This window comes from Schistocerca gregaria, chromosome 8, assembly GCF_023897955.1.
Source record: "Schistocerca gregaria isolate iqSchGreg1 chromosome 8, iqSchGreg1.2, whole genome shotgun sequence".
Taxonomy (NCBI): domain Eukaryota; kingdom Metazoa; phylum Arthropoda; class Insecta; order Orthoptera; family Acrididae; genus Schistocerca; species Schistocerca gregaria.
Window position 1 is genome coordinate 127,618,301 of NC_064927.1, and position 12,244 is coordinate 127,630,544.

The window sequence follows — 12,244 nt, forward strand, 5'->3', positions numbered from 1 at the left end:
AATGATCTTCGGTTATGTTATTTTGAATTTTTTTAAAAACAGTTAGAGATTTTAGCTGTGGTGCACACTTGCCCCAGTCATTTACCACTTGGGGAAAGTGAGACCCATGGATGCTAGGGAAGCGTGTACTGAAGTTCACACTTACATCTGCTGATGTTGTTTTCTTTATTTTCAGCTTGTTTGCATCATGCTTAGGAAGTACAGGTGAATATCCAATAATGACAGTTCTTATTCCAAAGAGACATTGGATGAAGCATTAAACAATAGCAGACGAGGGCCTCTTACAATTATGGGGCTTCTAATAAATTCTGAAGACCGAAAATTGCTGTATATAGCCATCTTTAAGGTAAGAGAAGGGTTAAAAGCAAAACTCTGAGATGCAACACAATAATTTCTGAAGAGCATGATACAATACTCGCCTCATGCTTAAAAATAATGGAAAAGTGGGCGTTTGGCTGAAACTGAATGAGGTTATTAACATTGTGGCGGAGTATGTGGCAAATAATGGTCTTGTAACTCATTTCAAGAATAGAATTCCAGGTGAGGATTGGTTCCTGGGATTTAGGAAGCACTACAATTCGTCTGTGAAGAAATGGGAAAGTGTGGAATATTCCTGGACGAAAATGACCGATCCATTTGTCATCAGTCACTACTTCGATTCATTGTTAACATTCTTGGGTGAAGTGCAGCTTCATTCTAAGCCAGAGAATATATGGAATCTCGACAAAACTAATCCCTGTTTGCATTTATCTTAAACTAAAGTTGTTGCACAAAAGAATTCTAGTTGAACAAGAAGTGGGCCAGGAAAGGAGAACACTAACATCTTAGGAGCCTACAATGCTGCTACAGGAAAAGCCTCTCCACTTATTATGGTCAAGGGAAAATACGTTTGGGACCAATGGGTTGCCCCTAATGTACATCCTGGAACAGTTTGTGTTGCTAGTAACAATAGATGGATACAGAGTGACATCTTTGTATGATATTTTGAAAATTCTCTTTTGTCAGCATTAGGCAAAAACAGACAACTGCTTTTGCTGTATTATGGCCACAAATGCCATTTTGACAATAGATTAGTGGAAACACTTGTGGATGCCATGATTCTAAAACTTCAATCTCATATTAGTCATCTTCTTCTTCCACTAGATCTTTGCATCCTTCGTTACTTGAAAAACGCTTGGGATGCAAAACTTATTCAGTGGCAATGTAATCACCGCGGAGTCAAAATTCCTGTGAGTGTATTCTCACAACTCATGGGAGAAACCTGCTTAAATGTTCGGGCTGACCTTTTATCAGTGGTTTCAAGAAAGCTGGAATTAATCTTTTTCATAGGAACGAAGTGCTGAGGGAGGAATATGATATAGGAGCACTGAAACAATGGGGGGATCATAAGAGATGGGCGACCAAAAGAACTGAAGATGCTCCGAGCAACAGAGAAACAGGCGCTGGCCCAAGTGAATGTGGAACACCTGTTCTCCAGTCACCTAATCAAACTGTGGGTGGCGGTGCTTCTTTTGAGGAGATTCTTCTTCAGGCAGTGAAGCAGATTCAACGACAAAGGACCACATAAAATTGAGAAAACGTAAAGAACCTCCACGTTTGTATAATACAAGACAGACAACAACGACTTCAGGTACACACAGAAGAGAATCCAACAACAGAAGATTCGAGACAAAAAAAAGCTGTGACCGAAACTGAAACTAAGGCTTTTATGAAAGTAAGTTAAATTGGATACAAAAAAGACATGAAGCACCATGAATGTGGCACACCAAGATGAAATGTTTACTAAAATGAATTATTAAGGCAACTGATTGTGAAGTTAAGCCGTTTAATACGGAAAACTCAAATTTTCACAGATAAGTAAGATGTAAAGAAGAATGATGGTATTTTTGGAAGAAGGATGTAGATCATTGCAATATATGACATGAATTACATTCTATGTATCTCTAAAGAGCAATCTTAGAGATGTGCATGTAGATTTTATTTATCTACAATATTACAGAACTACTTCTAGATAAAAAATGTTATGTTAATTCCCACATTGTTCCACCCAGGAAACATGTCAAAACCGTGTGATGAAGCTACACCACAATTAAAATGAAATAAGAGTTAATAATAGTAGCCCAATGGGAATAATGTTTTGTTATGGAAAACAATTACTTTATAATTCTTCCACAGTAGGGCAGCATTTTACCTATCAAATATTCTGTTTCCTACACTTTAGGTATCCTAGTTTGATAGGGAATATGTTCTGACTCTTCATTTATTATAGAGTTTCAATCCTGTAGAATCCGTGCATACATTTTGGTTATATGGGGAGCACTGAATCGTGTGTATTTCGTATACTGTATTTGTCAGAAAGATTTTTCTCAAATAACTTTGTTATACAAGAATATTTAAATTTTGTAATCGATTAGAGAGGCGCAATTTAGAAGTTGTAATCTTCCGTAAGATCGACAACAAGACTTTTGCACACATAGTGCAAATCCCTCTAACGTTTCTTGTAGAGACTTTCAGCATCCAGGCAATGACTAGTTGGTTGATTTGGAGGGAGGAGACCAAACAGTGAGGTCATCAGTCCCATTGAATGAGGGGAGGATGAGGAAGGAAGCTAGCCATGCCTTTTCAAAAGAACCATCCCGGCATTTGCCAGTATCTGTTGATATCTGACATTCCCCAAAGAACAGACCATAGGATATACAACAATAGCTACAAAATACCCATGTTAAATTAATTTCTATGTGTTGATGACAGTAAAATTTGATAATATGTGCATTGCATAAGCAAAACTGATCCTTTTTTCTAGGAATTTGTCACATACATTCCAGTTTGATTTCTTGTCTAAATTTAAGTCAAGGTTTATTCTTCAAGTTGATTGCTATGATCCACTTTAATATTATAGCAGTGTTTCTGAACCACACCATTCTCTTAAATTCTTTCAGTATCCATCAAGAGCTGCTTGTCATTCCCCAAAGAACAAAACCATATCTAACAACAGGTTGAGACTAGCTATGACAAACTATTTTCTATGTGTTGATGGCAACACAATTTGTACAAATGTGTCTAACAGTTATTATCAGTGATTTCAGTATCAGTGAAATGACATTTGAAACTCCCAAAAGGACAAAATGATATCCAATAATACGAGCATTGGAATTTTAATAGTGGTAACTATTTATTTACAGCTCATACAAAATATACACTTACTACGCCTATTTTCACTCATTGCTTGCATATGGCATCGTTTTTTGGGATAACTCATCACTGAGGAATATAGTATTTATTGCACAAAAGCGTGTAATCAGAATAATAGCTGGAGTCCACCCAAGATCATCCTGCAGACATTTATTTAAGGATCTAGGGATATTCACAGTAGCTTCTCAGTATATATATACTCTCTTATGAAATTTGTTATTAACAACCAAACCCAATTCAAAAGTAATAGCAGTGTGCATAACTACAATACCAGGAGAAAGTATGATCTTCACTATTCCAGATTAAATCTAACTTTGGCACAGAAAGGGTCACTTACCAAATAGTATCAAAAGTCTGACAGATAACTCCTTCTACTCCATAGAGGAATTTTTAGATATAAATTAAGAGAAAAAGTTGTTATATTAACTTAATTGTGTTGTTAAATTAACTTAATTATGTCATGTATTGGAAAATTTGACTCGATCCACATCTTACGAAATATCATATTCATGATCCATGGAACTAGTATTAATCTAATCTAATCTAATCAAAGTTTTACTAACCTTCAAAGTAGTCACTAGCATTGTGTATAACCCGTTGCCAGTGATGTGGAAGTCGTAGGACACTCTTAGCAGTGCCAGGCGTGCTGACATTTCGAGTGGCGCGGTCTATTGTCCAGCGAATTTGTAGGAGTTATGAAGCAAATGCCGTGAAGTGTGTTCTTCAGTTTAGAAATCGAGTTGAACTGACGAGAGCTTAAGACAGGGGAGTGCAGTAGGTGGTATACCACTTAGCAGCCACATCAGCCAAACAAATCAGTAACAACTTGCACTGCATGTGCTTGAGAAATGTCCTGCAAAATGGTGGTCAGGTCATGCAGTAGGTGTCATCTCTTCTGTCTCTATGCTGTTCATTTTTGGAACACAACCTATGACCAACTTACAGACAGAAGTGATGACACTTTCTTTCGCATTTCATGTGCAAAACTGATTAATTGTTTGCTAGGAATTCAATATATATATTCCAGCTTCATTTCTATCTAAATTAAATTCAGATTTTCAACCATTGGATGGTTATAACCCAACTTAGTGCATTTTGAGCCTGCCAAGCCCGTAATTTTGAAAGTCGACGCTTCTTCCTACAGAATTGGCGCACAAGACAGACCTATTGCTTCTGTTTCAAAGTTGTTAACTCACACTCAGTGCAATTATTATCAAATTGAAAAAGAGGCTCTCGCTGTTGTGTATGGTGTGACAAAATTCCATCACTATTTGTATGGTCGCAAGTTCAATTTAATGACAGGTCACAAGCCTTTGCAGTCCTTGTTTCATCCGTCAAAGCTGGTTCCTGCACGCACTGATCAAAAAACTGCACTGTTGGGCTTTGTTGCTTTCGCAGTATCAGTATGAAATTGTGTACATTCCTACGACAATGTATGGCAGTGGAGGCACCCTATCTCTGATTGACCCAGACTCTGATTTTAATACATTTGCCGCATCTTGTTGCCAAACCGATGCACAGGACTCTGAATTCCTGGAATTTTTTCCCTTGCACTCCTGCAAAATTGCACAGGCCACGGAAACAGACCTATATCCCAAGATTTTGTTGCATTATATTCACACGTCTTTCATTGAATAGTATTCAGAACTTAGTTGTGCGTCGATATTTTGCATGTCGGCATAACCTTTCAGGTCAACAACGTATGATTGTAGTTCAAAATGACAGTGTACAATCACGTGTGCTTATTCCCAAAATGTTGCAAAAGGCTGTGATGCGATTGCTCCACCAAGGACACTGGGGAATTGTTCGCATTGAACAGTTAGTGTGACGACACTGTACTTGGCACGGCATGGATGCCCATATTAAACATATGACATCACAGTGTCACGCATGTGCGGAAAACCAATTTGCTCTGCCACAGACACTATCAGCTTGACCTAAGACTCAATCGGCATGGCAACTAGTGCACATTGACTTTGCAGTTCCATTTTGCATCACTCGTTGACTCATAGTGGTAAACTCTTTTAGCAGGTTTCCATTTTCCGTGCCTATGGCTTCCACCACATCTCATAGCACCATTCAGGCGTTGTCTTCCTTAGTTTGCATCGAATGTTTGCCAGAAGTACTTATGTCGGACAATGGACCACAGTTCACTTCACGTGATTTTGAACAGTTTTGTGAACAAAGAGGCATTTGTCATCTATCAAGTGCTCTGTATCAACCACAGTCCAACGGACAAGCAGAACGTTTCGTACACACTTTTAACCAGCAGGTGGCCAAGCTTTGCACCATGCACACATGAGAACAGGCGCTGCAACTCTTTCTCGCCTCCTGTCGGTTTCATCCACGAGACAGACCATCATCGGCTTAACTTCTGCATGGCCACCACCATCGGACGCTGCTACGCTTTCTACACCAACCGTAGCACCTAGCTCCACCAGTAGCTTTGCACCGGGCGATATTATTATTTCCAGGATTTATGCCAACTGTGGACGCTGGGAAAGAGGTGGAATCCAGGAACACATTGTCTCTTTTATGTATTTGATTGTAGGTCCTGATGGTTTGCAGCGCTGCCATCAGAACCAAATTCGTGCATGTCATATGCCCCTTAATTCTGCTGCTATCCTCCTCTCAGGTTCACGGCCTCACAGGACCGCACAGCCTTCGAAGCCGCCCACTGGTGCCACCAGCGCACCCCAGGAGGAGTGGATGGACTATGCATCCTCGTCCCTGCCGTCCCCACTCGCTGACCCCATGGACCTAGACCCACCATCGCGGTCCCTGTCGCCGTCATCACCTCAGGGCACGGTCTCAGGCCTGGACACGTGCCCTGGCAACAGTTTTCCAGCAGATGTTCCTGTTGTGGCGCAAGCCAGATGGCGGGGTACGGTCGGGAGTAAGTCATCCTCCACAGTCACGGCTCCCAGCTCATCTCTATGTCCAGCATCATGCTTCCCTCCTCACTGTCGTTCACAGCTTTCTTACATGGCAATGGTGCAGCATTTTGGGGAGGAGGAATCTGCTGTTGTAAGCAGTCGCCAGCACACCTGTCAGCAACGATGATAATGATGATGATGACGATGTTTGGTTTGTGGGGCACTTAATTGCGCAGTTATCAGCGCCCATACAAATTCTCAAACTTTGCTCAGTCCAAACTTGCCACTTTCATGAATGACGATGAAATGAAAAGGACAATACAAATACCCAGTCATCTCGAGACAGGTGAAAATCTCTGATCCTGCAGGGAATCGAACCCGGGACCCATGCTCAGGAAGTGAGAACGCGACCGCAAGACCACAAGCTGCGGACAGTCGGCAAAGAGGTTGCAATAAGATCGATAATAGGCACTGAATCAAACGCGTCTACCAGGAGAGAAGCCAAAGACAGACTCTCAGCAATGTGCCACCAATGCACTCCCGACTACCAGTATTTAGACCAGAGGTCCCAGTCAGTCACAGACGGTCAGTCACAGTCGCGCTTCTGTCAGTTCACATCACCAGCTAAGAGAGTGTGTAGTTGTACCACAACAACTTTCTTAAAGGTAAGTAGCTTCTTGTTCTTGTTAATAAAGAATCCTTGTAATACATGGGTGCAGTTGTATTGTAGCATGAGGATACTGGCCACCAAGCAATATCCTCTCCTTGCTTCTCATAGTACAAGACTCTTACAGTGGCAACATTGACTCAAAACTGACGATGTGTAGCTTTACAAAGTTACATGGCATCCGACTGTGACTTTTGGGTGCTTCACTTTTTTTCCAGACTGTGTATATCCTATGTAGAAATGAGCAAACAGAAAAAAAAATAAAGAAATGTATGCGCAACAGTGAATATGATTTGACTACAGCTGCACAGTTTGTTAGTGACATATGGAAATTTGTGCCAGACAGGGACTCAAAAATGGATTTCTCACTCCAAGCAAGTGGTCGCAGTAACCACTTCCTTTCCCTTATACAATGGCGCAGTACAGTTCAGTAACTTGAATCACGCAAAGTAAATATTATTTTCTAATATTTAGGCAATAACATGCTACAAATGATTGATACTATTGAATTTCTTACAATGCCATTAACGGTACTGGTGGAAGTAAAGCAGTGGGAAAGGCTAATGAGTCATGCTAGGGTAGCTCACTATGAAAGACAAAGGTTGAAAGTTCGACTTTCAGGCCGACACACTGTTTTAATCTATCAGGAAGCTTCTTTAATAATATAACTTCTTTTAGCCTTTTTATTATTAGTGTATCAACATTAAAGAACTGGGAACATTACCAAAATAGCAAACAACAATAATTACATAGGAATGCATTCCTGGTGAAATAAAACAAAACAACGATCACATACCAGCGAAAGATGAGTCAGTTCATGGTGATCTCCAAGTCACAGAAGCCATGATTCGGACACGTAGTCTCGATAACTATTGCATAGTCCCATTACAACATCCACGTTCTGGAGAAACACTAAACAAGAATTCACCTTCTTAGACCTGGCGCACCCCAGCTGCATTTAAAGAAAAGGGATAATACAGACGATATGTTAATGACACATTAAAGTGGTGTGATGACCTAGTAGAAACACTCAAAATTCAAGGACGCTCTTCCTGCCATCTTGAAAAAATAATAATGAATGGACAGTCCTTTGATCCAATTCATTGCTTTTGTTTCATGTGAGGGGAAAATGTCTCATCTGGGAACAGAAGCGACTGTGGGACTACAGTATGTGGAGCAGGATGAAGAAGTAAAGCAAGTGTTTTCCACACCAGCAGCCACACCTCATCAGAAGGTCCACACATCAGTGTCAAACGTTTGACTCTGAGGACAAAGCGCAGAATTTGCCTGTTAATGGCATGAAGCCAGAACCAAATCATGTTTTTGTCACTGACAACCAGAAACAATGTCGCATGAGCCTCCATGGTGAGGAGGACACTCGACACCATGGGGCATACAATCCCAGGATGCTCGCTGTCCTCCATCTGGTTGTGAAGTCTCATCAATAGCCGATGAACGTCACATGCTATAGAAGTCCTGGTGTGAGACAAGTCTGCATGGACATAACTGTATTCGATGGAAAAGTTCTTGAGATGAGAGAGATAATTAGAAATATGCAATACTGTAATGGATGGAACTCTGGAACAGGCAGAAAGTTCATCAGTCAGGGCTTCTGAGAAAGTAGGCCGATGATGAGTCAACAACTTAACCACTGTGCAGACATAGGGTGCAGCCACTCCAACGTGGACAATGACCAGGCCAAGGCCTCTTACCAAGAAGGAAGAGTTAAGTTGAAGATAAGACCCACTCTCACAAAATAAATCTCCTCTGCCATTGTCAAGTGGGTGACACAATCCAGAGGAAATCTCTGCCAAAAGCTCATGGGCAGTAAACCTCTTGACGTGGCTTGAAACCCGAGAATGTTTTATTAACGGATATCGCTGCAAAAGCATGCAATTGTACATAGCCAAATGCTGTCAACAACATGTTCGCCATTGTCTTCGGCACTGGTAAGATGTGAGCCAAATGCAGTATCCTAGACACCAGATGAGTGTTAACAAAATCAACCCATTTTAACATGTCCTAAGCTCGACGCAGGTCACTACAGGCATTCATGGAGGTCATTTAAAGCAGACAGTTAGTTAGCTGTGATCGTTCTCCAAATATTGCAAGTGAAGGTAATTCCCAAATACTTGGGCATGCCCATCAACCACAATTGGCGTTTTGGGCTGGGCAGAATCGTTAAACAGGACAGGCAGTGAAATGCGGCTAATATCATCAGACTTTAATGCTGGGCAGAGTACAAGTGTGTCTGAACACACAGTGCACAGACCACTCGTAACAATGGGCCCCTGCAGCTGACGATCCATGCATGTGCCACTTCAGTAGCTATGAATGAAATGAGCATGTGACCATCAACACTGGGAACTGGCGTAGTGATAGAGCATTGCATTATCTGATGAATCCTGATACCTTCTTCACCAAGCCAGTGTGAGGCCCGAATCCATCCCAGGGGAACAGCGTCTTGATGCCTGTAGTGCAGGATGGAGACAAGCTGGTGGCAGCACTACTATGCTCTGAAAAGCATTAACGTGGAGTCTGGAGTTCATGGAAGGCATCATGACAGCCAAAGAGTATAATACACTATTTGTAGACCACATACACCCCTTCATTACAATAGTGTTTCCCAATAACAGTGGTATTTTTCAACAAGATTACACACCATGCCACAAAACCAGGGGTGTGATGGTTTGAAGGACACAGGAGCTGGTGATGATTTTCGGTTTGTGGGATGCTCACCTGCCTGGTCATCAGCACCCTTCCTAAGTGCCAGTTTTTACACTGTCCAATTTGTACAAAGTCCAATCTAACCACTGTCATGAATGGTGATGATGATGATGACGATTAAATGATGAGGACAACACAAACACCTGATCCCCGGGCAGAAAAAATCCCCAACCCGGCCGGCAACGGACCCTGGGACCCCATGATTCAGAGGCTGCAACGCTAGCCACTAAACCACGAGCTGTGGATGAACACATTGGTTACTTCCAGTTGATGAGCTGGCCCCCCAACTGGCCAGATATGAACCCAATCGGCCACACCTGGGATGTGACTGAATGTGGCACCAGAGCTCATGGCCCTCCTCCCCATAATTTAAGGGAATTAGGCGACCTGTATATGCAGATGTGATATCAACTCCCTACAGCGACCTACCAAGGTCTCATTGTTTCCATACCACGATGCACCGCCGCTGTTATCTGTGCCAAAGGTAGGCATACCCAGTATTAGGTAGGTGGTCATAATGTTCTGGCTGATCAGTCTATAAATAGAATAGCGCATGCTTGGTCAGTCCAGTATGGACCTGCCTCATTGCACTGAGGACTGGGTATGTGGTAAAGTGGGCCCATTTTTCAGCCATATGGTCTATCACCTTCCCTTTGGGTGGAGCACAGAAATCACCATCTCTGATGGTGCTTCAAATGGGAGTTCAAAAGAATGTCTCGTCAACAATCCAGGTCCCTCATGGTCTACAGACATCTCTCCAATATTATCATCCAAATGACAGAACTGCAGACAATTCCTAGTGTCGTTTAAAATCTTGTCACACGTTGTGTCGTCCATTAACTTTGCATATACCACACTGCTCACTATTGATAGGTGTACGCCAACAAGATCGTTATAGTCAATTTTTAACAATATCTTGAAGAAATTGCTCTATTTCACGAGTTTTGAGGCGTGCATATTCACTGGAAAATCTGATCTCCAATATCGATTTACTATAAGAGTATGCAATCTTCGTCAAAAGTATGTATAGCACGCGAAGATGGTGAGGCATTCAAACCTTCAGACATTCATAGTATATCATAAAACATAGACATGTCATAAAACATAGACATGTCATAAAACATAGACATAACAAAACACAAAAAAACGAGCTGCTTTCTTATATGTAGGCGTTAACTCTTGCTGTTGTAGAATAATTTTAATTAGGAAACAGAAAATTTTGTATGTGATGCTTTCCATACTGATAGGCCGCCGCTAAGTAAATTTACATGTTGTCCCTAATGTTTCACCCCGATCTGTGCCTTGCAGCATTAGAGACATGGTTCTCCTCCAATGTTTACTGACTATAAAAGTCGTACTCAACCTTACAATGCTCGATAACCTCCATTACCTGTTGTAGCTCAGATATTAGCCAGCAGCCTATTCCAATTTGGTACTTTAGACCATCTCCCACTTGGTTTTTTTTTTTTTTTACGTTGCTCTTGACTGCTGGATGGTATCGTCTTACTCAAGTAATTTGTCATCATATCACTAGATAAAGTTTTTTTTCATTTCTGTCTGTACTGGATTTTTTTAACAATTAAAGCCTGTAAACTCAGCTCTTGTCTTCAGTATTCATTTGTCTGTCTGCTAGTGCAGTGCATCTTTTGACTTTCCGCAGAACGTTCATTACAGTTGCATGACTATTTGACTTTTTTCTTTTGAGAGGGAACCTGACACTCACACCCATAGTGCGCTGTAGAGACTGCTTTAATCTCACAGAATCCTTTGTGATCTTACTCTTTAGCATTCGGTGTAGTGCATCACGCATATAAACTTTTTTTATGTCATTGTTTCGATCAGAATCTACGTCACTTCATATCTAGTGGGAGAATGACAACTATTCTATTGGTTGGTTATCAGTGCCAATATTTATTCCAGTTGTACAGAGTCCTTTAAAAGACGTGGATTTCATATTTTGATTTTATATTCTCATATTGTTTTTTTTTTTTTTTTTTTTTTTTGCACAGCAAATTCAGATTGTATCCTTTGTTTGGCACCTTCGCATTTCAAAAGCGAAAATTTTATTATCAGCAAATAGCAAGGCACTGCTGTATCTGCTCTTAACAAAAAGAGGAAAATCATAATTCATAGTACTCACGAAACACCAACGAGAGTTCACTTCGGTTACATATAATTCTTAGTCTAAATTTGCCTCGCAAACTGACGTGTCTATTCATACCTATCTCAATTTCCTCGTCTTTCTCATGTTTAATAGGAAAGTAATCACGTGTTTTTTCTGTCTTTGGTAGACAATCCGTAGATTTCATCACAAGTAATTTATCATTGAGGTAGATGGTATTAACAAGTTATTCGTTAATTCACTTTCTATTGTTAATCACATAGCTGATTTAATCCAAATATTTCTATCCCAGCACATTCTAAAGTTAACTAGTACTATGTCGTTCATATCGGATCATTTAGACTTTGCTGTTCCTGACACAATTAGTTCTGCATCTATAACTACTTACGTTCGTTGTCCTAGACTGTCAGTTTTTGCTAATGTTCTGCTACGCTGAGTCAAATTAAAATCTTAAGAATACTCATAATACTTTGTATACTTGGCAACAGTGACACTGATTATCTGAAGAATGATCTATAGTACAGAATGAGGAAGTTTCATCTATAGTACAGGTTGTAGCAGGACACAATAATACTACTCAAAGAAGCAGGCACTGCACTAAGATGATCAATTCGTTGATGCTATGTGATGTGTCACTTTTAAATTATTGATTAAAAAATG